Source organism: Salmo salar, chromosome ssa22, assembly GCF_905237065.1.
Source record: "Salmo salar chromosome ssa22, Ssal_v3.1, whole genome shotgun sequence".
NCBI classification, from domain to species: Eukaryota; Metazoa; Chordata; class Actinopteri; order Salmoniformes; family Salmonidae; genus Salmo; species Salmo salar.
The window spans coordinates 10,997,987-11,025,665 of NC_059463.1; the positions used below are offsets into that span (position 1 = coordinate 10,997,987).

A 27,679-nucleotide genomic window follows, 5' to 3' on the forward strand; every position below is an offset into this window, starting at 1 on the left:
AACACCGCCAAGTTGATCTGATCCTTGCTGTTGGAAAACCACATTAGTATCCGACTTTCGGCTGTTGCAGATCCACCTCCCCCGACTTCACTCCTTGACTTTCATCTAGTCAGTTGTGATCGTCAGGGGTCCCATTGTGACATAGCTACACGGCTCTGAGACCACCATCAGACATACAGCCGAAACGCGCATCTCCCCACAATGCCCAACCAACGCGGCTCCGCTACCCGTCCTCTATTCATTTCAATGTGTTGACAGAAAATGTGAAAAGTCTGAAAGCCAACAGACCAATTTTCTACCACGCTGCTGTGCATACAGGTACACGTTTTGGACTATGATAAACACTTTAGCCTTACCCACTCAAACGCGCTCAATATATTTGCACACTCATATGCTCATACTCCACACCTTCCTTGCCTGGATGTTGTTGATGGTATTTAGAGCAGCCTACTATCGATGCACATCCTTCCTCCTCTGTGTTGCTCTCTTTAAGAAGCTTTGACGGAGCAGATGAGCGAGGATCTATCTCTTTTATCTCACAGGGAATAAGTCTCCACTGCTAACCAACCCAGGAAAACCAAGCTCTTATCACATTCTTTCTGCAACAAAGCACGCGTAGGCTAAAGAAAGAAAGAACTGGGAAAAAAACGGACACAATTTTTACAGAGCTAATTTCAGGTGAGTGAGCAGCATGCAATTTGCAAATTGGACTTATTAAAACGTGAGATGTAACCTAAGATATCCCACACATTTTCTGGGGGCCTTCTGTTTTGGAAAATATATAAGACAGGTTATCACTAAATGCAATGGTTGAAAATGTACCCAATTGTTATACTTGAGTAAAAGTAAAGATACCTTAATAGAAAATGACTTAAGTAAGAGTGTAAATCAGCCAGTAAAAAGTAAAGTAGGAATTCTTTAGGAATGTAGTGAAGTAAAAGTAAAAGTTGTAAAAAATATAAATAGTAAAGTAAAGTACAGTTACCCCCAAAAACGAATTAAGTAGTACTTGAAAGTATTTTTACTTAAGTACTTTACACCACTGACTATATGTGAATACCTTTCTTAATGGACATTCTTCACGTTGCAGGTTTCGGAAATTGTGGGCCTGTTGTACCCCCCTCAAAGGTTAACTGGCTTTACATTACAAAAATGGTTAATTTCAGAAAGTATTGTAACAATTCCATTTACTGTAAACACCTGATGGCAAACTTTTTTCATATGGCTTTGCCCAAAATTGTCTGAGATGTTTCCAATCATTGTATAACATAATAAAATAGAATTTTAAAATAAGTCAGGAATTGGTGTACTTAATTTCATAAAAATATCGTAAAATTTTATTGCAGATTGACTATTGAAAAATACATGTGATGCTAAATCCATTAACAATGTATGACAATTGGAAATTACATTGTTTATCATGTTACCATGTTACTTGCATTGTGCACGCTTTCCTTCCCCGAGTCATAGTAGGATGGCAGCTACTACAACCCTCTCACCTTATCTTGTGGTGCAGCTAATTACGTTGTTCAACTCTCAAGTGATTTTACTGTCTAAAAGGAGTCAAATTGCGTTTGTTATAGCGATACCTCCCTTTGGGGTATCAGGCAGCACCCTCAGACCCAGGAGGAATAATGATTATTCTGGTAAGTGATATGGGTCTCAGGGTAGATTTACATGAGTAAAATATGTATATTAGTCTGGGTCTTAGCCCAGCGATCATGCCCTGCTCCCTCTGTGTGAAGCTGGGCACGGCATGCATTCTTTAGGGATGATAATGGGCCCTGATATGCCTGACAGGCTGTGAAAGCTAATGGCCTTGGCAGAGCCTTTCTTGCAGTAACACTCGCACTTCTCTTTTCTAACTAGCACTGAGTTTGCTGATTGCTTGCTGACTGTGGCTTGGATGGAACCATTGCTTATCACTAACCCTGTTTAAAAGAGTTTCTAGTGTTGTTGCGGCTGTATGGAAAGACTGAAGTGCAGAAGCACCTGGCATGTAGGAGAATGGTATTTTTTATCCAGGTTTACAGACTTCATAACACTCTGGACTGTCAGTGGAGGATATTTCATGTTTATGTAGCATGTTTTGCGTTGGTTTCCATGACACCTGTGTTGGGGTCGTGGTGTGTTTTTATTTTGCATCCAACCGACATTATGAAACATTAAATTCTTAATTGAAGCCTGGAAAGCTTCATGTATCAGACACGAGAAGAGAGGAGAGAGGCTGTTGTTTTTTTCTGATAAAAATACAATGTAAAAGCTATATCTCTGAAAGTTAACGTACTACCAAAATCTCCGGTAGCAGCCTATAGCAGTCACAGGTGTGAATTACCACCGCTCTATTTAATGATGTCGAAACCCTACCTCCACAATTACCCAATTGAAAGCAGTGTATGCGTTGTAGTTTTGTGGCATGGGTAGTTAGGCACCCGCCTTTGATTCGCAAGTTCCAAGGATGGACTCTCGCATCAGCTGTTCACTCTCTTTACATATGTCAGCTATATTTTCAACCGCAAAACATCTACATTTTACATTACACATTCTCTCTCTGCCCAGCTAAGTGGAGCCCTGTGTTTGTAAATCATCTTGGGATAACACAATGTCCTAAATTAGGATTAAGGAAAGAAGTCATTTAGGATGCTGTTGGTGGTCCTGCAAGGACACCTGCCTCTCTACTTGGCTCTACTTGAATTGATGGCTGTCAAAGGGTGTAAATATTGTCTGAAACAGAGGACACCGACTGGACAAATGGCCTTTGTGTTGGCTCACATTCAAATTGACCGTATAGAATGACTGGATGTGGGTTGGCATGTCCTTCTTTGTGACATATGATGGGCAACAGACCTTGTTCTGAGAGAGGTGGAGCCACGTCAGGTAAAATTAAGGAATGCGTTACCTCAGGTTAAGCGCTCTTGGGGATGCAGATCTTTTCAAGAGGGACAGAAATCACAAAATACAGAATAATTGTTAAACATGTACAGTCTGGACATGTCTTTACAGTCATATAAGCCATTGCTTTTATTTATGAAAGTATTACCAGTGTCACATCCTGACCAGTAAAGGGGTTATTTGTTATTGTAGTTTGGTCAGGACGTGGTAGGGGGTGTTTGTTTTATGTGTTTCGTTTTTTTTTGGTTAATGTTCTATGTTAGTATATTTCTATGTTAATTCTAGTTTTTCTATTTCTATGTTTAGTTTTTGGGTTGACCTTCAATTGGAGGCAACTGTTCCTCGTTGCCTCTAATTGAAGGTCCTATTTAGTAGGGGTGTTTTTCCATGGGTTTTTGTGGGTAGTTGTTCCGTGTGTAGCTGTGTGCCTCACAGGACTGTTTTTCGTCGTTGTTTTGTATTAAGTGTTTATTTTGGTTTTCTTCATAATAAAGAAGATGTGTATTCACATTCCCGCTGCACTTTGGTCCACTCAGTACGACGAACGTGACAACCAGAAAGAAACTGATTTGTATATCCCCGTATATCTGGCCTCCTTCTACGTATTTTTTCTGTTGCATCTCCCATGAGATGGCAGATTAAGTGTATAATTACTTCAGCAGAAAAGCTGCTCTTGATGGGGTCAAAGGTGAAGGAAATAGCCCAGCAAATCAGACCTATGTCTCCATTAACTTGTCCAGTGATTTTTTTGTTGTTGTTGTCGACATGTAGAAAGTTCACATTGAAAATGGTTGTGACAATTGCCTGCTATGGTCCGCTTCTATTGAATTGTCTTGTGTCGATAAAAACTGCTGGCCATATTGATGTCACCCCCCCAAAAAAAGAAACAGTGTTGTTTTTGTTGCTTGACTGCACTGTTTGTTGTCCATAGCTTATGCCTGCCCATACCATAACCCCACCATGGGTCACTCTGTTGACACAGCGTTGACATCAGCAAACCGATCGCCCACAACACACCACACACGCTGTCTGCCATCAGCCTGGTAGAGGAGTTGAAACCGGGATTCATCCATGAAGAGCACACTTCTCCAGCAGTGTCCATCGAAGGTGAGCATTAGCCCACTGAAGTCGGTTACGACGCCAAACTGCAGTCAGGTCAAGACCCTGGTGAGGACGACGTGCACGCAGATGAGCTTCCCTGAGACGGTTTCTGACAGTTTGTGCAAAAATTATTTGGTTATACATGCCCACAGTTTCATCAACTGTCCGGGTGGCTGGTCTCAGATGATACTGCAGGTGAAGAACCCAGATATGGACGTCCTGGGCTGGCGTGGTTACACGTGGTCTGCGGTTGTGAGGCTGGTTGAACGGAATTCTCTATAACAACATTGGAGGCGGCTTATGGTAGAGAAATTAACATACATTTATCTGACAACAGCTCTGGTGGACATTCCTGCAGTCAGCATTCCAATTATACGCTCCCTCAAAACTTGAGACATCTGTGGCATTGTGTTGTGTGACAAAACTGCACATTTTAAAGTTACCTTTTTTATTGTCCCCAGCACAAGGTGTACCTGTGTAATGATCATGCTGTTTAATCAGCTTCTTGATATGCCACACCTGTCAGGTGGATGGATTATCTTGGCTAAGGAGAAATGTTCACCAACAGGGATGTAAACAAATTTGTTAAAACATTTGAGAGAATAAGCTTTCTGTGCATATGGAAAATGTCTGGGATCTTTTATTTCAGCTTATGAAACATGGGACCAACACTTTACATGTTGTATTTATATTTTTGTTCAGTGTAAATAGTTTGTGATTACTGGCTAGTGGCTACTGTGATATTTACGGTCAATTTGAGCTGCGGACCAAGAATGTAGCATTGCCAGCCACAACGAAGGTTAAAGCAAGTATGTAGCCTAATGTGAATTGCAAAGTAGAAATCTCTTTCACCCCTCCACTCTGGCTTAACAAATAGACAGTCCTCTGAGGAAAACCAAGAGAGGGAGGGAAAGTATGGTTTCATTAGGGTTTAGTCAGTCTACTAATGCAGCATCTACATACAGCATGCCGCTGCACAGACTCAAGCAGAGAAAATGAAAGGAAGCAATCCATTTGTAAGGGAAAGGGAAATTCACATTTCCCCACTGAGTATAATGAAACCACTGCAAAGGTCAGTAAGAACCATATTCCCATGGGTGACAATTAATAAAGCCATGGAAATCATAATGTATTATTTAAGTAATGTTGCCAACCGCCTGTAATAACAACTTCTTCTGGGAAGCATCTTTTGGGTTATTAGTGTGTGTGTGTGTGTGTGTGTGTGTGTGTGTGTGTGTGTGTGTGTGTGTGTGTGTGTGTGTGTGTGTGTGTGTGTGTGTGTGTGTGTGTGTGTGTGTGTGTGTGAAAATAATATTTACTTAGAGGAGATGTCAGTACATTCAAATGTCAGTACATTGCTTTACCTGAGGGGAAAATCCGGAAAAACAAGGGATCCGCGTAAAGCAATGGGATTAGTTTATAGAAGTCCCATTCACACAGTGAAGAGGCCGGAGAGCACTCAAATACCATTTTGAGAAAATAGGTCATTCGCCAATCAAAGAACACAAGAGTAAAGCCCATTTTTACAAGCAATAAAATGTGAGTAAGCACTGCTGTCAAAGAAAATCCTCACATCCTACTGAAAGTGTTGCAGAGATCCGAGTAGATCCGAGTACATGACTGCATCTACAAAAATCTCAACTTGAAGGAGAACTTTAAATTAGAGCATGAATTAATATTTCACTCCCGCTTGATCCATCATGTAATTTTGCTAGATACTGTATGTCAATCTTCAACTAGTCATTGATTGGATGACTACAGAGAGATGTGACAGATGATTACAGAACCCTATCCGTTTGCCTTCCATAGAACCTAGTCTGATAAGGTTAAACCACACTAACTAATTAGTGTCCTTGTTGTATATATTTTACGGGTATTGCGTGTTTACAGTAATGTGAAAAACAGTCAACAAGAAAAAAAGTGTAAATGAGTGAAGAAAAAGTGGTCACGTCATGCTTCACGTGCACGCAGATGAAAACCCCTTTTCTACTGGGTTGTAGGCCGACGGGTACTGTTCTCATTACAAACACAGTCTATTTGAAGGTACTAAGATCATTCCATGAAGGATCTTCTATATTGATCTTTTGATGCAAGACGAAACATCCGTTTGTTTTGCGTCAATAAACCCAGTGAGGTGAGCATGACCCTAGCCAGCCACTAAATTTAGCTCTGTTCCTGCACAACACAGTGTGGATGGGGAATGCGTCTATACTCCCCCCCCCCCCTCACCCCCCACCATCCGCTCGCATGTGATGCTGCTGGTAGCATTCTAAAGGCACAGCACTGTACCATGACGCTTATGTAGGACTTGGTATCCAAGGCAACAAACAACAGAACAGAATGGTCAGATTAGGCAGTGAAGCGTGAAGAAGAAGAATAGGAAAAAATATGTCCAACTCATAACCAAATAAGTCAGAAGCTGGAACACAAGGTGAAGAGGGACCTACGTCTTTCCTCTTCAATCCTATCAACAGCCAGATAAAACAGGTAAGAAGAGCCAAGCTATCTCAGCTGTTCTCACCAGTGATTTCATGTAGTTTTCCGATTCCCTTGCAGTTCTGTTGTGGAATCTGTTGTCCTAGGTGCTGATGGCAACGATCAGTATGGCTGGGAATTGGACCTCACGATATGATATTATCACGATACTTAGGTAATTTTTGTGATTCCCACGATTCTATATGTATTGCGATTTAATACATATTACTCACCATATGTCTGCTGCAGAGGGACAAGAGAGAGCCATGAGAAAATTAGTTTTGATCAGTCATGGAAATAAAATATCTGGAAACAAATTGTCTCCTTATTTAAAAAGAAGATGGAGAAAAATATGTAAAGGAAAAATACTGGAGTTTTGGTGCAGGTACAGCCAACTACAGGGAAAATAAGATTGCAATATATATAATCGAAAAGAATATCCCGATATGTAACTGTATCGATTTTTCCCCCATCACTAAAATTCAGGGGTGAAAGTAGATTTAATTTCTTACCGGTATGGGACTCCCTATGTGTCACATAGATAAAAACAATTATAGCGTATAGATGTAATCATCGAATTACATATAGAATCCCTATTCATTTCATATGATCTCTGTGTGCCTAGTAGACCTAGTAAAGATTTGTCATAGGACTTCTGACATCTGTTATCTTTTAATGTGGCATAAACACAACCAGTCGTGATGTTTTCATCTGATTGTCAATCATTTCAAAAAAAGCGCTCCTGTAGGCTACCTGCGCACGTTCGTCCGTTCATCAAATAATTCCAGCATCCAAACAGTGCACTGTGCACCCACAATTTCATGAATAGAAAGAGACATCTGTTACAAAACCTAAAAGTGTATTGTAATGATACTTGTAGCCTGAATTGATGATTCCACTGCTGTCCGCACGCATCTCGGTATCAGCCACTCATCTCCACCTTGTCAAAATGTAATTGTTCTAATAGAACCACACTGCAATTTGGAGCGTACGTATACCATCCAGGTTCAAGTCAATTCGCTCATTTTTTATGCGGCTGACATGCGGTAAAGTTAAATAATTGTGTAATAGCCAACGGTTTTCTTGGCATTTTGTGTTATTGTGATAGGCTCACGTTTTTCCGGTACAGCGTAACGCCACTATTTATTTTTCCAGGATGCTGTACCAGACCGTACCGGCTTACTTTCACCTCTGGCAACGATATATGTTTGTGTTTTATCTGTTTTATACAAAATCTAGTCTGTATTGAGGTTGATTTAATCAAATTCCTCTAAGCGGGGATAATACACAGTGATGGTCTTACCGTTCCAAAAGGCAACATCTGTTTCCTAGCTTGAGGTTGTGCATGACCATCTCCCCCCTGTCACTAGTGCTTCATAAGCCTTAACCTTCGTGGGCCCCAGACTCGTGCCAGGGATCAGGCATCAGGGCCATGCCTGCGTCAGACGGCAGGTAGCCTAGTGGTTAGAGCGTTGGACCAGTAACCAAAAGGTTGCAAGATTGAATCCCCGAGCTGACAAGGTGAAAATATGTTGTTCTGCCCCTGAACAAGGTAGTTAACCCACTGTTCCTAGGCCGTCATTGAAAATAAGAATTTGTTGTTAACTGACTTGCCTAGTTAAATAAAGGTTAAAAAAAGACTGGGGAGAATAATTTTCCTGGTTATTGTATGGTACTTACAGTATTATGAGAGAGTATGAAATGAGCTACTGAAACAGCCAGTCAAGGATCACCCAACTGTACAGTTCATGACACCTTATTACTCCATCACGATATCTGCGGTAAAGATTTGAAGTCTCTGTAGCTCCCAAGCCATTACTCTCAGATAAAGACTGGCTGTGTCCAAATACCCATACCAGAGAACAACATACTTAAACTGCGTACTATGTACTCATCGTCACATATTATTTAGCACGAACCGTTTAGTAAAAAGTATGCAGTATGCTACGGCCACAACGCAGTAGCAGCTCTTGACTGGCTGAGTAGGTGGGGCGGGGCCGAGTGCAGGTGGATATTTCCAAATTCAACAGACAAACATCACATTAACCAGCCTGATAATAGCTCATTTCCAATTCGATGGATTTCTCTAAACTCTGAATTGAATAGGAATGGAGTTATAGGCCTACATAGGCTGTTTATAGCCAGACTACCACATTCTACCTGTACTGTAGGCCATGTAATCTACCTATCCTATTTCAAAAGTACTAAAGAAAGAAACAGATTATTTAGTTTCATTTCAACATATTTAGTGAAACCAAAGTTCTGTAACATATATAAATTAAAATAGCCAGAAGTGTTCAAATGTTCAAATCAAAAGGCTACATACAAATCAGAAACGCTGGACAGCAACATAATACACTAAAGCACTGATCATTGGGAACGAGATCAGAATGACTGCTAATGCTTGATCCATAGATTAAATAGGTATCCTAGCCTACAAATGTAAAACAATCCATGTGTTAAAATCAAAAAGCCTGATTAACATGACATCAATAAAGCATCCACATTTCGAGTCCCCGGTGCCGACACAATTAGAAATCAAAAGATGGTTTAGTATTTAGTTTAAAAGCTCTGACAAAGGGCAAGAGAACAAGAAATACTTGTCAATGAGAAAACTTTTTTTTTAAGACTTCTGCTGCGATGCAATAGGCCTACTAGTGATAATTTTAAGTAGAACAAAACTATTTAGCCTACATTTGAATACCACCGCAGAAGCTTTGCTTTTAGGCATCTTCCCAATTCAGTACTCACGTTTTGTTGTTTGGCTACCTGAAGAGAACTAGGTCCTATCACTCACAGCCCACCCCTTCCAATCTACTAGAGGAAGAGCCAAAATGAGTATAACATCCTGGCATTTAACCCATACTTGATTTTTTTTAAATGTGAATACTATAAAACACTGTATTTTCGCATACTGAGAATGTGTCATGCCGCAATTGCGTTGTTTCCCGCTATTCCTTGCGCATCCCCATATCTAATTGACCAGCTGTTGTCAAAGCTGAAATTAGTGACACATCAGGGCATTTAAAGTATAGTCAAAAGAATTTGAATCAGAGTAAGGAGATTGCATGTAAACCCATGCTAAAAAAAAAACATGGACTACTATACAGCATGTGTATTGCAAGTTATGTTGATTATTTGATGATAAATCTCAATATACTGTAGCAGGCTCAAGGGTGTGGGGTTTCCACGTCACCAAGTTCATTAACAAAACTTGCACCAGTAGCACAAATAGAATGCAAATGGGAAGTTTATTAGGGTTTTTTGTACACTGGGGAAGAAGGGGGAATTCGCCAATTACTTCACAGTCCACAAGCTGTTCTCTTTGTCCGTTCTGTTTTCTTGGGGTAATCCTTACTCGGGTCCTCAGCCAATCTGGTCCGGTACACATGGCGGGTAGTCCGACAGTCCAGGTCACAACGGGTAATCTCACACATATTGCTGTTGCTTCTCACTCTCTAGGTTCGCTCCTCTGCTGCCCCTTTCTGCAGGCTGCTCCCTCCTTTATCCCCAAGCATTCCTGGCTTAACGAGCTACAGCCTCGCCGGGGAAGGAAGTCCATATAAGGCTCAGGGGTGGAGCCAGCGACCTGCAAGATATTTCCTCTCAATAACCACTTCCATCACCTCTCCCTGCCATCTGCCACAATACATATACATTTAGCATTTGTTTATGGTGTAGTTTACTGATTGTTGCACCCTGAATTATAGTCCTAAACAGACCCTGAACCAGACAGTTGATATTACTGTAACGGAGATTCTTTGAAGAACTATAGGTTTCCATCCAATTGGTGACAGATTTTCATGCGAATATTCTAAAATCTTCATAAAAACAACATGGGCATTTTCCCACCAGAGATATATTTCCATCAAATTGACTTGTTGCGGATAAAAAGCTGTGTGTGATGACGTAGTTCACATAAAAATAACTCACATAGAGCCCCGAATTGATTATCCCTTTTATACCATGGCTATAATTTAACATAGCTGCCACTTGAAATGTGTTAATTTGCCAGTAGAAATTTGTTCAACATTCACTGAAGTAGCTAGCAAGTTTACTAGAAAGCTTCAGTAGTTACCTTGGTAACCAAACAAACAGACTTGCTAGTTTAGCTAACCAAACCATCAGTCCTAGCTTGCTATTATGAAAATCGAATTCAACAACGTCAATAATGTTTTCAATTCGTGTTTTGCTTTCAAAAGAAGCTCGAACATAGAACTATAGTCATTGTTATTCTACTGTGCTGATATACCGTGCATTATAGGGAACTAATGCACACGCTAGAATGCCCTTCAAGCCAATCAGAAACGAGTATTCGACAATGCCATAGTCCAATTGTATTTGTCAAATGGCAGCCAAGCATCAACCATCATGTCACCAGAATAAGACCCTTAATATTTATTGAAAAGGAGAATCAAACTCATCACAGTGCACTTTCGCCACCCTGTGAAGTTCATCATAACTTATTTCATGTGTAGCCTAATAAACAGCATGCTTTCCCAAGTCGTAGTGGGAGGACCACAAAACAAATCCTACTTCGTTATTTTCTCTATTATTTGCTCATAAAGATGTTTCCACCGCCATTTCTCACATAATACATTTTACAGACACAAAAAGACCCAACCTTGTATAGCGTATTTTGTTTTGTCGTCATTTGGAAAGTTTACCGACAAATTTGCTGTTTCCATCAAGCCTGTCGTGACATTTTTTATCCAACATGTACTTTACTCGCATAAAAAGGTTGGATGGAAACCTGGTAAGTGTGTAACTGTCACAGAAAATGTCGTTTTGTTGAAGGGAGGACCAATACGCAGCGGGAATGTGGATGCTCATCTTTTAATTACTTTAGAATAAAGCATACATGGGGAAAAAACAAGAAACACAACAGTACAACAGTCTTGCAGGCTATACCAAACACAGTGCAAAAACAACTACCCACAAAACACAAAGACAAACACACCCTACTATATAGGACTCCCAATCAAAGGCAACTCAACACACCTGCCTTCAATTGGGAGTCCAACCCCAATTAACTATACATAGAACCACAGACATAGACCAGTGACAAACCCCATACACATACATCAACTCCACTCTGCCACGTCCTGACCAAACTACAATAACCAAATATCCTCTATACTGGTCAGGACGTGACAGTAACAGTGTTGTGACGAGGCTTTTTGCATATTCATGATTAGCACAGAGGCTCAGACAATACAGCGAAGAATGATGAATGTTTATGCATTATGCTAAGCAGTATTTCTATTAGCTATATCAGTATCACCACTGATTGATGCTGTGTCTCGCACTTGTTATGTTTGCTGAAACTGAATTAGATTAATGCTTCGCTTAGAAAACAAAATAATAGAACAAAAAAGTGAACAAGGGTTATTGTTACTGTCCTCTTATTCAGACATGAAACCATTTTTAAAAGTGACCCCTGAGCCAACACTTCACTATTGGAACAAGAGCTGCATAGCAAAACCATAATGGGATTGTAGAACAAGGGGGAATGTCATTATGAAGCAGTTATATAAGCTAATTTGGTGTGTGTGTGTGTGTGTGTGTGTGTGTGTGTGTGTGTGTGTGTGTGTGTGTGTGTGTGTGTGTGTGTGTGTGTGTGTGTCTATAAGAGTACACTTTTGTTACACCCCCAGCGCCCCCCCTGCCGGCGCTCCCCACAGTTTAGGGACCACTGGGTTAGAGACAGCCAGGCAGGCAGCCTTTGTGGGGATCGTTCCCCTAGGATCCATGCTTGAGAAGGGGTCTCAGCATGTGGAGAGTGGCAGGCTGTACTTTGGACTTGAAACTACTAACAAATCTCTGTTTTAACATACAGTACCAGGGAATGATGCTGAGCTCTGCAGCTTTCAGACGGAAGAGAAAGGAGGTGTGCATACTGTATACAGGCTGTATACTGTAGGCTGTTTATGCACAGAACATGTTTAGCTACGAAATACATATGTTTCAAATGTATATCTGCATTATTCCATATTGTTCATATGTGAGCGTGTGTCTTTGGCTATATTCTCTTACACCTGACTGTCTCTTCCCTTGATTTCTAGAAGTCTTCAAAAATGTCTCCTCAGATAGTGGATTGTGAACATGAACATTCTCCTTTCCCCCTTATGTTCCCCCTATAGTATCCTATAAAGTGTTAATAATGCAGTTAATGAAATATTAATTCGGTTAGACACTACACATTTCGATAGATAATCCTACACTGGAAGGGGAGTGATAAAATCCAACCTTTTTATGCAAGTAAAGTACATGTCGGATGAAAAATGTCATGACAGGCCTGATGGATACAGCTAATTTGTCGGTAAACTTTCCAAATCAAAAGGTAGGATCTTTGTGTCTGTAAAAAATAATTATGCGAGCAATGACAGTGGAAACATCTTTATGCGCAAATATTGATACAATAACCATCATATCGAAGTAAACTTGGAGTCACGCGATTATATGTTGTGTAGCCCTCCCACTACAACTCGGGAAAGCACGCAGTTTATTAGGCTACAGATGAAATAAGTGATGATGAACATCCCAGGGTGGTAAAAGTGCACGGTGATGAGCTTGATGCTCCTTTCCAATAAATATCGAGGGTCTTATTCTTGGGACATGCTTAGCTGCCGTTTGACAAATATAAATAATCTTGCTCTTTTTGTTCATAATAATCTCATCATGTAAACTATACCCACACTGTATCTGCGAGCTGTTGGCTAGAACGCACATGTCAAGATCAGAGTGGGCACATTCACTATATAACGCAACATTTTTAGTGGCAAAACCATCAGTAGAATTCAAAGCGATGAAAACCCATTGAACTTTTTTATTAGGTGTATGGGAATTTAACCGCAAAAGTTATTTTTATGTGCACTACGTCATCACACACTGCCTTTTATCCGCAATAATGGGAAAACATCTGTGGTGGGAAAATGCAAATATTGGAATATTCACATGAAAATCTGTTGCCTATTGGATGGAAACGTAGCTACTGATACATACTACATAGGCTACTGTTTAAGGCTAGGCTACATTTGCATTCTCCATATGCCAGTGCCAATACATCCAATGTAGCCTACAGTTGACAATACTGGCCTCATGCCCTCATCATTCACACGACAGAGCAAACAGAAACACATTTGCAGAGGCTTATTTTAGGGTATGTATGGAAGGTCAAAACAAAAATGAATGTATTCACACACAAGCAGCTTATGAAAATGTGCTGGCAAACCTGCTGGCACCGCTCTTTCATTATCTCTTTACAACCACGTAGAATATCGAATATGAATGCTAGGATCAATGTGCTGCTAGGTGACAGCAGATTACAGATCTCTTGTGGCTCAGTTGGTAAAGCATGGTGCTTGCAATGCCAGGGTTGTAGGTTCGATTCCAATGGGGGAAGAAGTATGCACTCACTACTGTAAGTCGCTCTGCATAAGAGTGTCTGCTAAATGACTAAGATATTAAACAGTCACAAACATACCCTGCATGTGTTGCTACTAAGGGATTTCCAGAGAGTACAAAGATAATATGTTTATAACAAACATTTGGGGAGTGATGTTGTTGATCTAATCTCAAACTGAGAAAGGTCTTGACTAACTTAAAGAGCTAGAGTGTCCCCCATGTCAGAACTGACTCACTGTCAAATTTACAGCTAAAATCAATACAGATATGACAACCCTTGTATGTCATTGTCCCTTTGTTTTTGACTTCTGAACTCTTTTGTTGTACATTTTACAGCAGATACATTTACTCCAGGTACTGTAGAAGCAGTGTTATGTAGAAGTCTGTGGCAACTGTGATGGAAGTCTAACTGTAAGGTACAGTTAGACTGATGTGTGTGAGGTTATCAGGAAGGTGGGGTAAGATAAGGGCGAATGCCTGTATGGATATTACTACACATCATTGAAACTGATCATCTTGAGGGGAGAAAATACAACAGGCGGTATTCACTGTAAGGAAAGCTGTCAAATGTCACAGCAATATGCGACAGCCTATATTTCATGTATAGCCTAGCTGAGGCTTCCCAACCCCTAAAGGTCAATTAGCTTGACGGAGCGTGAAAGAATTTAACGAAGGGACAGGCCAATGTAGCATGTCCATTCTTCTGTCGTGGAATGGGTTTGTGTCTCTTGTGGAGTGGGTCTGGATTAGCATACACAATGGACTAGTACCACTATACTTATCAAAATATGAATTATATTAGTAAAGTTGCAGAACATATGACAACACAGAACAAATGGCCCGTGTACTAAAGATTAAGATCGAATCCAACTACGCCGGCTCTGATGCTCATCAGATTTGGCAAGGCTTGCAAACTATCCTGGATTTAAAAGCGAAACCCAGCTGCGAGATGCCCAAAGCCTACCAGACGAGCTAAATGCCTTCTATGCTCTCAACACTATGCAAGCAACACTGAACCATGCATGAGAGCACCAGCTGTTCCGGACAGTCAATGTGAGTAAGACCAGGACTACCAGGACACAGACGGATTACCAGGACGCGTACTAGGAGCATTTGCTGACTCAATTGTCTTGACTGATATTTTCAACCTCTCCCTGATCCAGTCTGTAATACCTTCATGTTTCAAGCAGACCACCATAGTCCCTGTGCCCAAGAACGCCAGGTAACCTGTCTAAATGACTATTGCCCCGTAGCACAAAACATGAAATGCTTTGAAATGCTGGTTAGGGTTCACATCAACACCATCATCCCAGACACCCTGGACCCACACCAATTCGCATACCACCCCAACAGATCCAAAGGTGATGTAATCTCTATTGCACTCCATACTGTCCTCTCAGAACTGGACAAGAGGAAGACCTGTGTGAGAATGCTGTTTATTGACCACGCTGAGCTGTGGTCAATGAGCTCAGCGTGGTCAATGAGTCCTCCAAGCTCATCACTAAACTAAGGACCCTGGGACTGAACACATTGACATTTACATTTAAGTCATTTAGCAGACGCTCTTATCCAGAGCGACTTACAAATTGGTGCATTCACCTTATGATATCCAGTTGAACAACCACTTTACAATAGTACATCTATATCTTTTGGGGGGGGGTTAGAAGGATTACTTAATCCTATCCCAGGTATTCCTTAAAGAGGTGGGGTTTCAGGTGTCTCCGGAAGGTGGTGATTGACTCCGCTGTCCTGGCGTCGTGAGGGAGCTTGTTCCACCATAGGGGTGCCAGAGCAGCGAACAGTTTTGACTGGGCTGAGCGGGAACTGTGCTTCCTCAGAGGTAGGGGGGCCAGCAGGCCAGAGGTGGATGAACGCAGTGCCCTTGTTTGGGTGTAGGGCCTGATCAGAGCCTGAAGGTACGGAGGTGCCGTTCCCCTCACAGCTCCGTAGGCAAGCACCATGGTCTTGTAGCGGATGCGAGCTTCAACTGGAAGCCAGTGGAGAGAGCGGAGGAGCGGGGTGACGTGAGAGAACTTGGGAAGGTTGAACACCAGACGGGCTGCGGCGTTCTGGATGAGTTGTAGGGGTTTAATGGCACAGGCAGGGAGCCCAGCCAACAGCGAGTTGCAGTAATCCAGACGGGAGATGACAAGTGCCTGGATTAGGACCCCCGCCGCTTCCTGTGTGAGGCAGGGTCGTACTCTGCGAATGTTGTAGAGCATGAACCTACAGGATCGGGTCACCGCCTTGATGTTAGTGGAGAACGACAGGGTGTTGTCCAGGGTCACGCCAAGGTTCTTAGCACTCTGGGAGGAGGACACAATGTAGTTGTCAACCGTGATGGCGAGATCATGGAACGGGCAGTCCTTCCCCGGGAGGAAGAGCAGCTCCGTCTTGCCGAGGTTCAGCTTGAGGTGGTGATCCGTCATCCACACTGATATGTCTGCCAGACATGCAGAGATGCGATTCGCCACCTGGTTATCAGAAGGGGGAAAGGAGAAGATTAATTGTGTGTCGTTTGCATAGCAATGATAGGAGAGGCCATGTGAGGATATGACAGAGCCAAGTGACTTGGTGTATAGCGAGAATAGGAGAGGGCCTAGAACAGAGCCCTGGGGGACACCAGTGGTGAGAGCACGTGGTGCGGAGACAGATTCTCGCCACGCCACCTGGTAGGAGCGACCTGTCAGGTAGGACGCAATCCAAGCGTGGGCCGCGCCGGAGATGCCCGACTCGGAGAGGGTGGAGAGGAGGATCTGATGGTTCACAGTGTCAAAGGCAGCAGATAGGTCTAGAAGGATGAGAGCAGAGGAGAGAGAGTTAGCTTTAGCAGTGCGGAGAGCCTCCGTGACACAGAGAAGAGCAGTCTCAGTTGAATGACCAGTCTTGAAACCTGACTGATTTGGATCAAGAAGGTCATTCTGAGAGAGATAGCAGGAGAGCTGGCAAAGGACGGCACGTTCAAGAGTTTTGGAGAGAAAAGAAAGAAGGGATACTGGTCTGTAGTTGTTGACATCGGAGGGATCGAGTGTATGTTTTTTCAGAAGGGGTGCAACTCTCGCTCTCTTGAAGACGGAAGGGACGTAGCCAGCGGTCAAGGATGAGTTGATGAGCGAGGTGAGGTAAGGGAGAAGGTCTCCGGAAATGGTCTGGAGAAGAGAGGTGGGGATAGGGTCAAGCGGGCAGGTTGTTGGGCGGCCGGCCGTCACAAGACGCAAGATTTCATCTGGAGAGAGAGGGGAGAAAGAGGTCAGAGCACAGGGTAGGGCAGTGTGAGCAGGACCAGCGGTGTCGTTTGACTTAGCAAACGAGGATCGGATGTCGTCAACCTTCTTTTCAAAATGGTTGACGAAGTCATCCGCAGAGAGGGAGGAGGGGGGGTGAGGGGGAGGAGGATTCAGAAGGGAGGAGAAGGTGGCAAAGAGCTTCCTAGGGTTAGAGGCAGATGCTTGGAATTTAGAGTGGTAGAAAGTGGCTTTAGCAGCAGAGACAGAAGAGGAAAATGTAGAGAGGAGGGAGTGAAAGGATGCCAGGTCCGCAGGGAGGCGAGTTTTCCTCCATTTCTGCTCGGCTGCCCGGAGCCCTGTTCTGTGAGCTCGCAATGAGTCGTCGAGCCACGGAGCAGGAGGGGAGGACCGAGCCTGCCTGGAGGATAGGGGACATAGAGAGTCAAAGGATGCAGAAAGGGAGGAGAGGAGGGTTGAGGAGGCAGAATCAGGAGATAGGTTGGAGAAGGTTTGAGCAGAGGGAAGAGATGATAGGATGGAAGAGGAGAGAGTAGCGGGAGAGAGCGAAGGTTGCGACGGCGCAATACCATCCGAGTAGGGGCAGAGTGAGAAGTGTTGGATGAGAGCGAGAGGGAAAAGGATACAAGGTAGTGGTCGGAGACTTGGAGGGGAGTTGCAATGAGATTAGTGGAAGAACAGCATCTAGTAAAGATGAGGTCAAGCGTATTGCCTGCCTTGTGAGTAGGGGGGGAAGGTGAGAGGGTGAGGTCAAAAGAGGAGAGGAGTGGAAAGAAGGAGGCAGAGAGGAAGAGTCAAAGGCAGACGTGGGGAGGTTAAAGTCACCCAGAGCTGTGAGAGGTGAGCCATCGTCAGGAAAGGAACTTATCAAGGCGTCAAGCTCATTGATGAACTCTCCAAGGGAACCTGGAGGGCGATAAATGATAAGGATGTTAAGCTTGAAAGGGCTGGTAACTGTGACAGCATGGAATTCAAAGGAGGCGATAGACAGATGGGTCAGGGGAGGAAGAGAGAACACCTCCCTCTGCAACTGGATCCTGGACTTCTTGATGGGCCACCCCCCCATCATTAAGTTTACTGACAACACAACGGGGGGTAGCCTTGATCTCCGCTGACGACGAGACCGCCTATAGGGAGGAGATCAAATATCTGGCACCACTCTGCCAACAATCTCTCCTTCAACGTCAGCAAGAAAAAATAGCTAATCGTGGACTACACACCTCATTTACATTGACAGAGTTGTAGGGGAGCGGTTTGAGAGCTTCAAGTTTCTCGGGTTCCACAACACTAAGGATCTATCATGGCCCACACACACCAACACAGTCATGAAGAGGGCACGACAGCTCCTCATCCCCCTCAGGATGCTGAAAAGATTTGGCATGGGCCCTCAGATCTTGAAAAAGTTCTACAGCTGTACCATTGAGAGAATCTTGACTGGCTGCATCACCGCTTGGTATGGCAACTGCTTGGCATCAGACCGCAAGGTGCTACAGCGTGTAGTGAGTACGGCCCAGTACATCATTGGAGCTGAGCTCCCTGCCATCCAGGACATCTATACCAGGCGGTGTCAGAGGAAGGCCATAAAAATTGGCAAAGACTCCAACCACCCAAGTCTCATAGACTGTTATTTCTGCTACGGCATGACAAGCGGTAACGATGCATCAAGTCTGGAACCAACAAGACCCTGAACAGCTTTTACCCCCAAGCCATAAGACTGCTAAATAGTTAGTTAAATAGTTAACCAAATAGCTACCCGGACTATCTGCTTTGACCCTTTTTGCATTACCTTTTTTGACTTTGATATTGATGCTATTAGATATTCTTCAAAGTTGCCACCCTTTGCCTTGATGACAGCTTTGCACCACACTCTTAGCATTCTCTCAACCAGCTTCATGAGGTAGTCACCTGGACTGCATTTCAATTAACAGGTGTGCCTTGTTAAAAGTTAATTTGTGGAATTTCGTTCCTTCTTAATTTATTTTAGCCAATCAGTTGTGTTGTGACAAGGTAGGGGTGGTATACATAAGATAGCCCTATTTGGTAAAAGACCAAGTCCATATGATGGCAAGAACAGCTCAAATAAGCAAAGAGAAAGACCTGAAATTCAGTCAATCCATAAAGTGCAGTCGCAAAAACCATCTGGTTTGCGCTTAGTGGGACTATTATTTGTTTTTCAACAAGACAATGACCCAACACGCCTCCAGGATATGTAAGGGCTATTTTGCCAAGAAGGAGAGTGATGGAGTGCTGCATCAGATGACCTGGCCATTACAATCACCCGACCTCAACCCAATTGAGATGGTTTGGGATGAGTTGGACCGCAGAGTGAAGGAAAAGCAGCCAACAATCAATCAATCAATCAATCAATCAAATGTATTCATAAAGCCCTTCTTACATCAGCTGATGTCACAAAGTGCTGTACACAAACCCAGCCAAAAACCCCAAACAGCAAGCAATGCAGGTGTAGAAGCACGGTGGCTAGGAAAAACACCCTAGAAAGGACAGAACCTAGGAAGAAACCTAGAGAGGAACCAGGCTATGAGGGGTGGCCAGTCCTCTTCTGGCTGTGCCGGGTGGAGATTATAACAGAACCTGGCTAAGATGTTCAAATGTTCATAGATGATCAGAAGGGTCAAATAATAATAATCACAGTGGTTGTAGAGGGTGCAACAGGTGTTCGCTTTTCACAGCCGATCATTCAGAGTATCTCTACCGCTCCTGCTGTCTCTAGCAGTTGAAAACAGCAGGTCTGGGACAAGGTAGTACAGTCAGGGTTCCATAGAGGTCAGGGTTCCATAGCCGCAGGCAGAACAGTTGAACCAGGAGCAGCAGCATGATCAGGTGGACTGGGGACAGCAAGGAGTCATCAGTCCAGGTGGTCCTGGGGCATGGTCCTAGGGCTCAGGTTCTCAGAGAGAGAGAGAGAGAGAGAGAGAGAGAGAGAGAGAGAGAGAGAGACAGAGAGAGAGAGAGATAACTTAAATTCACACAGGACACCGGAGCCCCCTGACACATAAACTATAGCAGCATAAATACTGGAGGTTGAGACAGGAAGGGTTGGGAGACACTGTGGCCCCGTCCGATGATACCCCCCGGACAGGTCCAAACATACAGGATATGACCCCACCTACTTTGCCAAGCATAGCCCCCACACCACTAGAGGGATATCTTCAACCACCAACTTACTATCCTGAGACAAGCCCGAGTATAGCCCACAAAGATCTCACCCACGGCACAGACCCAAGGGGGGGCGCCAACCCGGACGGGAAGATCACGTTAGTGTCTCAACCCACTCAAGTGGCGCACCCCTCCTAGGGACGGCATGGAAGAGCACCAGTGAGCCAATGACTCAGCCCCTGTAATAGGGTTTGAGGCAGAGAATCCCAGTGGAAAGAGGGGAACCGGCCAGGCAGACAGGCACTTCGGGTCGTTGCTCCAGTGCCTTTCCATTCACCTTCACACTCCTGGGCCAGACTACACTCAATCATAGGACCTACTGAAGAGATGAGTCTTCAATAAAGACTTAAAGGTTGAGACCAAGTCTGCATCTCTCACATGGATAGGCAGACCATTCCATAAAAATTGAACTATATTGGAGAAAGCCCTGCCTCCAGCTGTTTGCTTAGAAATTCTGGGGACAGTAAGGAGGCCTGCGTCTTGTGACCGTAGCGTACGTGTAGGTATGTACGGCAGGACCAAATCGGAAAGATAGGTATGAGCAAGCCCATGTAATGCTTTGTAGGTTAGCAGTAAAACCTTTTAATCAGCCCTATCCTTAACAGGAAGCCAGTGTAGAGAGGCTAGCACTGGAGTAATATGATCACATTTTTTGGTTCTAGTCAGGATTCTAGCAGCTGTGTTTAGCACTAACTGAAGTTTATTTAGTGATTTATCCGGGTAGCCAGAAAGTAGAGCATTGCAGTAGTCTAACCTAGAAGTGACAAAAGCATGGATACATTTTTCTGCATAATTTTTGGACAGAAAGTTTCAGATTTTTGCAATGTTACATAGATGGAAAAAAGCTGTCCTTGAAACAGTCTTGATATATTCGTCGAAAGAGAGATCAGGGTCCAGAGGAACACAGAGGTCCTTCACAGTTGTATTTGAGACGACTGTACAACCATCAAGATTAATTGTCAGATTCAACAGAAGATCTCTTTGTTTCTTGGGACCTAGAACTAGCTGTTTTGTCCGAGTTTAAAAGTAGAACATTTGCCGCCATCCACTTCCTTATGTCTGAAACACAGGCTTCCAGGGAGGGCAGTTTTGGGGCTTCACCATGTTTCATCGAAATGTACAGCTGTGTGTCGTCCGCATAGCAGTGAAAGTTAACATTAGGTTTCCAAATGACATCACCAAGAGGTAAAATATATAGTGAAAACAATAGTGGTCCTAAAACGGAGCCAATCTCTCCAAAAGAATGCGGTGATCGATGGTATCAAAAGCAGCACTAAAGTCTAGAAGCACGAGCACAGATGCAGAGTCTCGGTCTGATGGCATTAAAAGGTAATTTACCACCTTCACAAGTGCAGTGTGTGCTATGATGGGGTCTACAACCAGACTGAAGCGTTTCGTATACTTTGTTTGACTTCAGGAAGACAGTGAGTTGCTGCTTTTTCAAAAATGTTTGAGATGAATGGGAGATTCGATATACAGTAGGCCGATAGTTTTTTAAATATATTCTGAGTCAAGGTTTGGCTTTTTCAAGAGAGGCTTTATTACTGCCTCTTTTAGTGAATTTGGTACACATCCGGTGGATGGAGAGCCGTTTATTATGTTCAACATAGGAGGGTCAAGCATAGGAAGCAGCTCTTTCAGTAGTTTAGTTGGAATAGGGTCCAGTATGCAGTTTGAAGGTTTAGAGGCCATGAATATTTTCATCAATGTGTCAAGAGATATAGTATTCAAAAACTTGAGTGTCTCCCTTGATCCTGGGTCCTGGCAGAGTTGTGAAGACTCAGGAAAACTGAGCTTTGGGGGAATACGCAGATTTAAAGAGGAGTCTGTAATTTGCTTTCTAATGATCATGATCTTTTTGTCAAAGAAGTTTATGAATTTATCACTGATGAAGTGAAAGCCATCCTCTCTTGGGGAATGCTGTTTTTAGTTAGCTTTGTGACAGTATCAAAAATAATTTTGTGATTGTTGTTATTTTCCTCAATTAAGTTGGAAAAATAGGATGATCGAGCAGCATTGAGAGCTCTTCGATTCTGCACAGTACTGTCTTTCTAAGCTAGTCGGAAGACTAGCGCCATTTCCGTTCCAATTTTCTGGACACTTGCTTCAGAGCTCGGGTATTGTCTGTATACCAGGGAGCTAGTTTCTTATGACAGATGTTTTTTGTTTTTAGGGGTGTGACTGCATCTAGGTTATTACGCAAGGTTAAATTAAGTTCCTCAGTTAGGTGGTTAACTGATTGTTGTTCTCTGACGTCCTTGGGTAGACAGAGGGAGTCTGGAAGGGCATCTAGGAGTCTTTGGGTTGTCCGAGAATTTATAGCACGGCTTTTGATAATCCTTGGTTGGGGTCTGAGCAGATTATTTGTTGCGATTGCAAACGTAATAAAATGGTGGTCCGATAGTCCAGGATTATGAGGAAAAACATTATTCCACGGGACAAAACATTTATTCCACGGGACAAAACTAGATCCAGAGTATGACTGTGGCAGTGAGTAGGTCCGGAGACGTGTTGGACAAAACCCACTGAGTCGATGATGGCTCCGAAAGCCTTTTGGAGTGGGTCTGTGGACTTTTCCATGTGAATATTAAAGTCACCAAAAATTTGAATATTATCTGCCATGACTTCAAGTTCCGATAGGAATTCAGGGAACTCAGTGAGGAACGCTGTATATGGCCCAGGAGGCCTGTAAACAGTAGCTATAAAAAGTGATTGAGTAGGCTGCATAGATTTCATGACTAGAAGCTCAAAAGACGAAAACGTCGTATTTTTGTAAATTGAAATTTGCCATCGTAAATGTTCGCAACACCTCCGCCTTTGCGGGATGAGCGGGGGATATGGTCACTAGTGTAACCAGGAGGTCAGGCCTCATTTAACACAGTAAATTCATCAGGCTTAAGCCATGTTTAAGTCAGGCCCAATCACATCAAAATTATTATCAGTGATTAGTTCATTGACTATAACTGCCTTGGAAGTGAGGGATCTAACATTAAGTAGCCCTATTTTGAGATGTGGGATATCACAATCTCTTTCAATAATGACAGGAATGGAGGAGGTCTTTATTACAGTGCGATTGCTAAGGCGAACATCGCCATGTTTAGTTTTGCCCAACCTAGATCGAGGCACAGACACGATCTCAATGGGGATAGCTGAGCTGACTACACTGACTGTGCTAGTGGCAGACTCCACTAAGCTGGCAGGCTGGCTAACAGCCTGTTGCCTGGCCTGCACCCTAATGCCTGGCTTGCACCCTATCTCATTGTGGAGCTGGGGGAGTTAGAGCCCTGTCTATGTTCGTAGATAAAATGAGAGCACCCCTCCAGCTAGGATGGAGTCCGTCACTCCTCAGCAGGTCAGGCTTGGTCCTGTTTGTGGGTGAGTCCCAGAAAGAGGGCCAATTATCTACAAATTCTATATTTTGGGAGGGGCAGAAAACAGTTTTCAACCAGCGATTGAGTTGTGAGACTCTGCTGTAGAGCTCATCACTCCCCCTAACTGGGAGGGGGCCAGAGACAATTACTCGATGCCGACACAGCTTTCTGGCTGATTTACACACTGGAGCTATTTTGCGCATGGTGACCTCTGACTGTTTCATCCTAACATCGTTGGTGCCGACGTGGATAACAATATCCCTATACTCTCTACACCAGTTTAGCCTTAGCCAGCACCATCTTCAGATTAGCCTTAACGTCGGTAGCCCTGCCCCCTGGTAAACATTGTATGATCCCTGGATGATTTGTTTTTAGTCTAATTCTGCAGGTAATGGAGTCGCCAATGACTAGGGTTTTCAATTTGTCAGAGCTAATGGTGGGAGGCTTCGGCGTCTCAGACCCCGTAACGGGAGGAGGAGAGACCAGAGAAGGCACGGCCTCTGACTCCGACCCGTTGCTTAATGGGGAGAACCGGTTGAAAGTTTCTGTCGGCTGAATGAGCAACACCGGTTGAGCAATCCAACAGCATTTCCCTCCAGAAGCCATAAGAAAATTGTCCGGCTGCGGGGACTGTGCGAGGCGATTTATACTACTATCTGTACTTATTGGTGGCACAGATGCAGTTTCATCCTTTCCTACACTTGCCTAACGATTGCGTCTGAAGCTGGGCTTGCAGCACAGCTATCCTCGCCATAAGGCGATCGTTCTCCTGTATATTATGAGTACAGCGACTGCAATTAGATGGCATAATGTTAATGTTACAACTTAGCTTCGGATGGTGGAGGTCCTGATGAACCACATCCAGATAAAACGTCTGGGGTGAAAAAGTTGAATGAAAAAAGTCGAAAGAGGGGAAAAAAATGTCAATATAAAACGGTAATTAAAAAGTAAAAACCGTAAAGTTGGCAGGTAGCAAAGTAAGGTTAGCAACAAACCGCACAGCAGCACATAAACAAGTCTACAAGTTGTGACCGGAAAGGACGTCAAATCAGTCCTTGCAAAAACCCAACAAGTGCTCAGCATATGTTGGAACTCCTTCAAGACTGTTGGGAAAGCATTCCAGGTGAAGCTGGTTGAGAGAATAAGCATGTGCAAAGCTATCATCAAGGCAAAGGGTGGCTACTTTGAAGACTCTAAAATCTAAAATATATTAGGATTTGTTTAAAACTTTTTTGGTTACTACATGATTTCATATGTGTTATTTCAGAGTTTTGATGTCTTCACTATTATTCTATGATGTAGAACATAGTAAAAATAAAGAAAAACCCTTGAAGGTGTCCAAACTTTTGACTGGTACTGTACGTATCTACCTCAATTAGCTTGTACCCTTGCACATCGACTTGGTACTGGTACCCCGTGTATATAGCCAAGTTATTGTTACTTATTGTATATTTATTATTACTTAGATGTTTTATGTGTTATTACTTTTGTATTATTTCTCTATTTAATTTCTCTGCATTTTTGGGAAGGGCCCGTAAGTAAGCACTTCACTGTTTACGAAGCATGTGACGAATAACATTTGATATGATTTGATGTATGTTTATCAGTTGCAGTAAAATAGTTGCTTGAGGGGAGGCTGATTATATCAGCGCCACTGTGCTATTCAGCCAGCGAGTCAGGCAATGCGTATCTCTGGAGACCTGATCCTGGAGTTATATAGTAATGAGTCCCACTGTGGCCCGCACTACACTCAACCTTCTCTTCTCCTCTCCTCTCCTCTGAGTCTTCATCTCAGAGACTCTCTCCTTCCCGTGCCGATGACTGATTCACAACCTGAAACAGAACTATTCACTCTTCTTCTCCTCTCTAGCTGCACAGGGTTCATTATTTCCCTCTCCTGGCTCATTACTACCAGTCTACGTGTCGGCTGGAGATATTGCCCACTCCGCACGAACCAATGCAGGAAGGACTGCTGCTGCTGCTGTAAACAGCACTGTTGAAACACTTGGAAAAGGGAATTTAATCAACGCTTTGAAAGTTTTTGCGATGAAGAAGACAAAAATAACACCCTCCTCTGCCAGAGTGTAGACTGAGTAGCTAATGGCTTTTGTGTGTTTATTTGAAGAAGAAAAAATTCTGGATGCAATCATTCTGGCTCTGAAATTATACTTCAGTCTGCTCTCCTGGCCCAAAGAGCTATTCTGGGAGATGGAGTGTGTTCTTTACATGGTCTAGTCAGTGGAAAACAGCAAAGAAGTTGCCCTTTAATTCAGTGGTGCAGGGCTTTCAAAACAAATGGCCACTGGATTGGTGCAAATAATCATGATTCTGCCAGGTAGGCATAGGCTACTTTGTAGTTACCGTTTAGTTGCCTTTCCACCTATATGAAAATGGTTAGGCTATCATTAGCATCACTAACCGTGACACAAAGTTGTAGATACATAGGGCCTACAGGCATTGCACACAGCAACTGAAAACTACTGGCCCGAATGAAATAAATACTGGCAGGAAAGCAAATGATGTGTGCATAATTTCAATAGCAGGTGATTTTAATTACGGGCTGAGCAAGTAGCCTAAGGACTTTTTCAAGCACTATTTTTTGTGAGAAAAAAAAATTCCCCCAAAATGTGTGCGAAAAATGTGGCCTATTAATTACCATTTGAAGAATAATTCATTATTTAATAGGCCTGCATTGACACTGACATTATTTTTATTTTCAAAAATATGTCAGAATAATGTGGGCATAGCTTGACTAAATAGACAGCATTATCTTTTACCAGATCTAATGTGTTGTTATATTATCTAACATTTATTTCACATTTCCACAAACTTCAAAGTGTTTCCTTTCAATATCCATATCCTTGGTTCAGGTCCTGAGCTACAGGCAGTTAGATTTGGGTATGTCATTTTAGGTGAAAATTGATGATGACTTAATTCCAAATATTCAAACAAGGCTTTGAAATGTTTAAATACCTGCTTTGCATATCTATTCTTGCCTTAGCATTTACTGGGAGATATCATAACTTGCAACATCTTTACTAACACTAACCCTGTCAGTCTTCACTCCACACAACAACCAGCTGCTTGAGAGCTGCATGCTCTCTCTGCCCGACAGGTAATATATAGGCTATGTGTGTACAGCATGCGTGTGATAAATAATCGACATAAGTAACAAACAGCTTCGGGAATGCATCTGTTTTTGAATCAATTACAGTGCCTTCAGAAAGTATTCAAACTCCTTCACTTTTTCCAAATTTTGTTTAGTTACAGCCTGAATTTAAAATGGGTTAAATTTAGATTTTTTTGGTCACTGGCCTACACACAATACCACATCTTTTCAAAGTGTAATTATGTTTTTATACATTTTGTGGTAAACCGTGGGGTGTTGGGTTGAGCGTGCAGAGATTGATACAGAGACAGTGAGGTTTTAGTCCGCAAAAACAACTTTACTAGGACAGAAAATAAACATAACAAAGAAAATAATTTAGGTTTGGCACGGTCCTTCTCTCCTTTTGCTTGGTGTCGATCTTGCCCCGTTCTCTCTCGCGGGGTGCCACAGTGCTCCTTATATTTTGCCTCCACGCCTGGTTGGCACTTTCCCCTAATTACCTCCACTTGGAGCTGTCCGTGTCGGGGTGCCCAGCTCCCGTATTCTCAGCAGAGGATTTTTTTTTGCATCCCTCCTGGAGAGGGCGACTGCATTGCCGTGCGGGGCCTCCGACCTGTGGATGACAGAGTATCGCTGTAAGGACAGGAACCAGCGGGTGACACGGTCATTCGTGTCCTTACCTCTTGCCATCCACACAAGGGGGGCAATACTTGAGTGTGTCCAGTGCCCACTTCACGGCGAGGCACTCCTTCTAGACAATTGAGTATTTCTTCTCCCTCGGGAGGAGCTTCCTGCTGACATAGATGATTGGGTGCTCCTCGCCTTCCTGCTCTTGGGACAAAACGGCCCCTACTCCTGTGTCAGATGTGTCTCTCTGGTCTAGGAGGTGCTGACGTATCTGA

The 27,679-nt window shown here is 43.2% G+C and overlaps 1 protein-coding gene across 2 annotated transcripts in view; it reads left to right on the forward strand.

Moving 5' to 3' along the window:
* The first annotated feature begins 358 nt into the window (after window positions 1–358).
* The window catches only part of LOC106582757 (caM kinase-like vesicle-associated protein), a 46,270-nt gene continuing 18,949 nt past the window's right edge, over window positions 359–27,679 (forward strand). Inside the window, exon 1 of one of the 2 annotated variants that reach the window (XM_014166148.2) lies at window positions 359–678. The gene's annotated coding sequence lies outside the window, so the exon portion shown is untranslated. Of the gene's footprint in view, window positions 679–6,241; window positions 6,481–27,679 lie in introns of those variants that run through there. The other variant, XM_014166147.2, reaches the window with a different exon arrangement.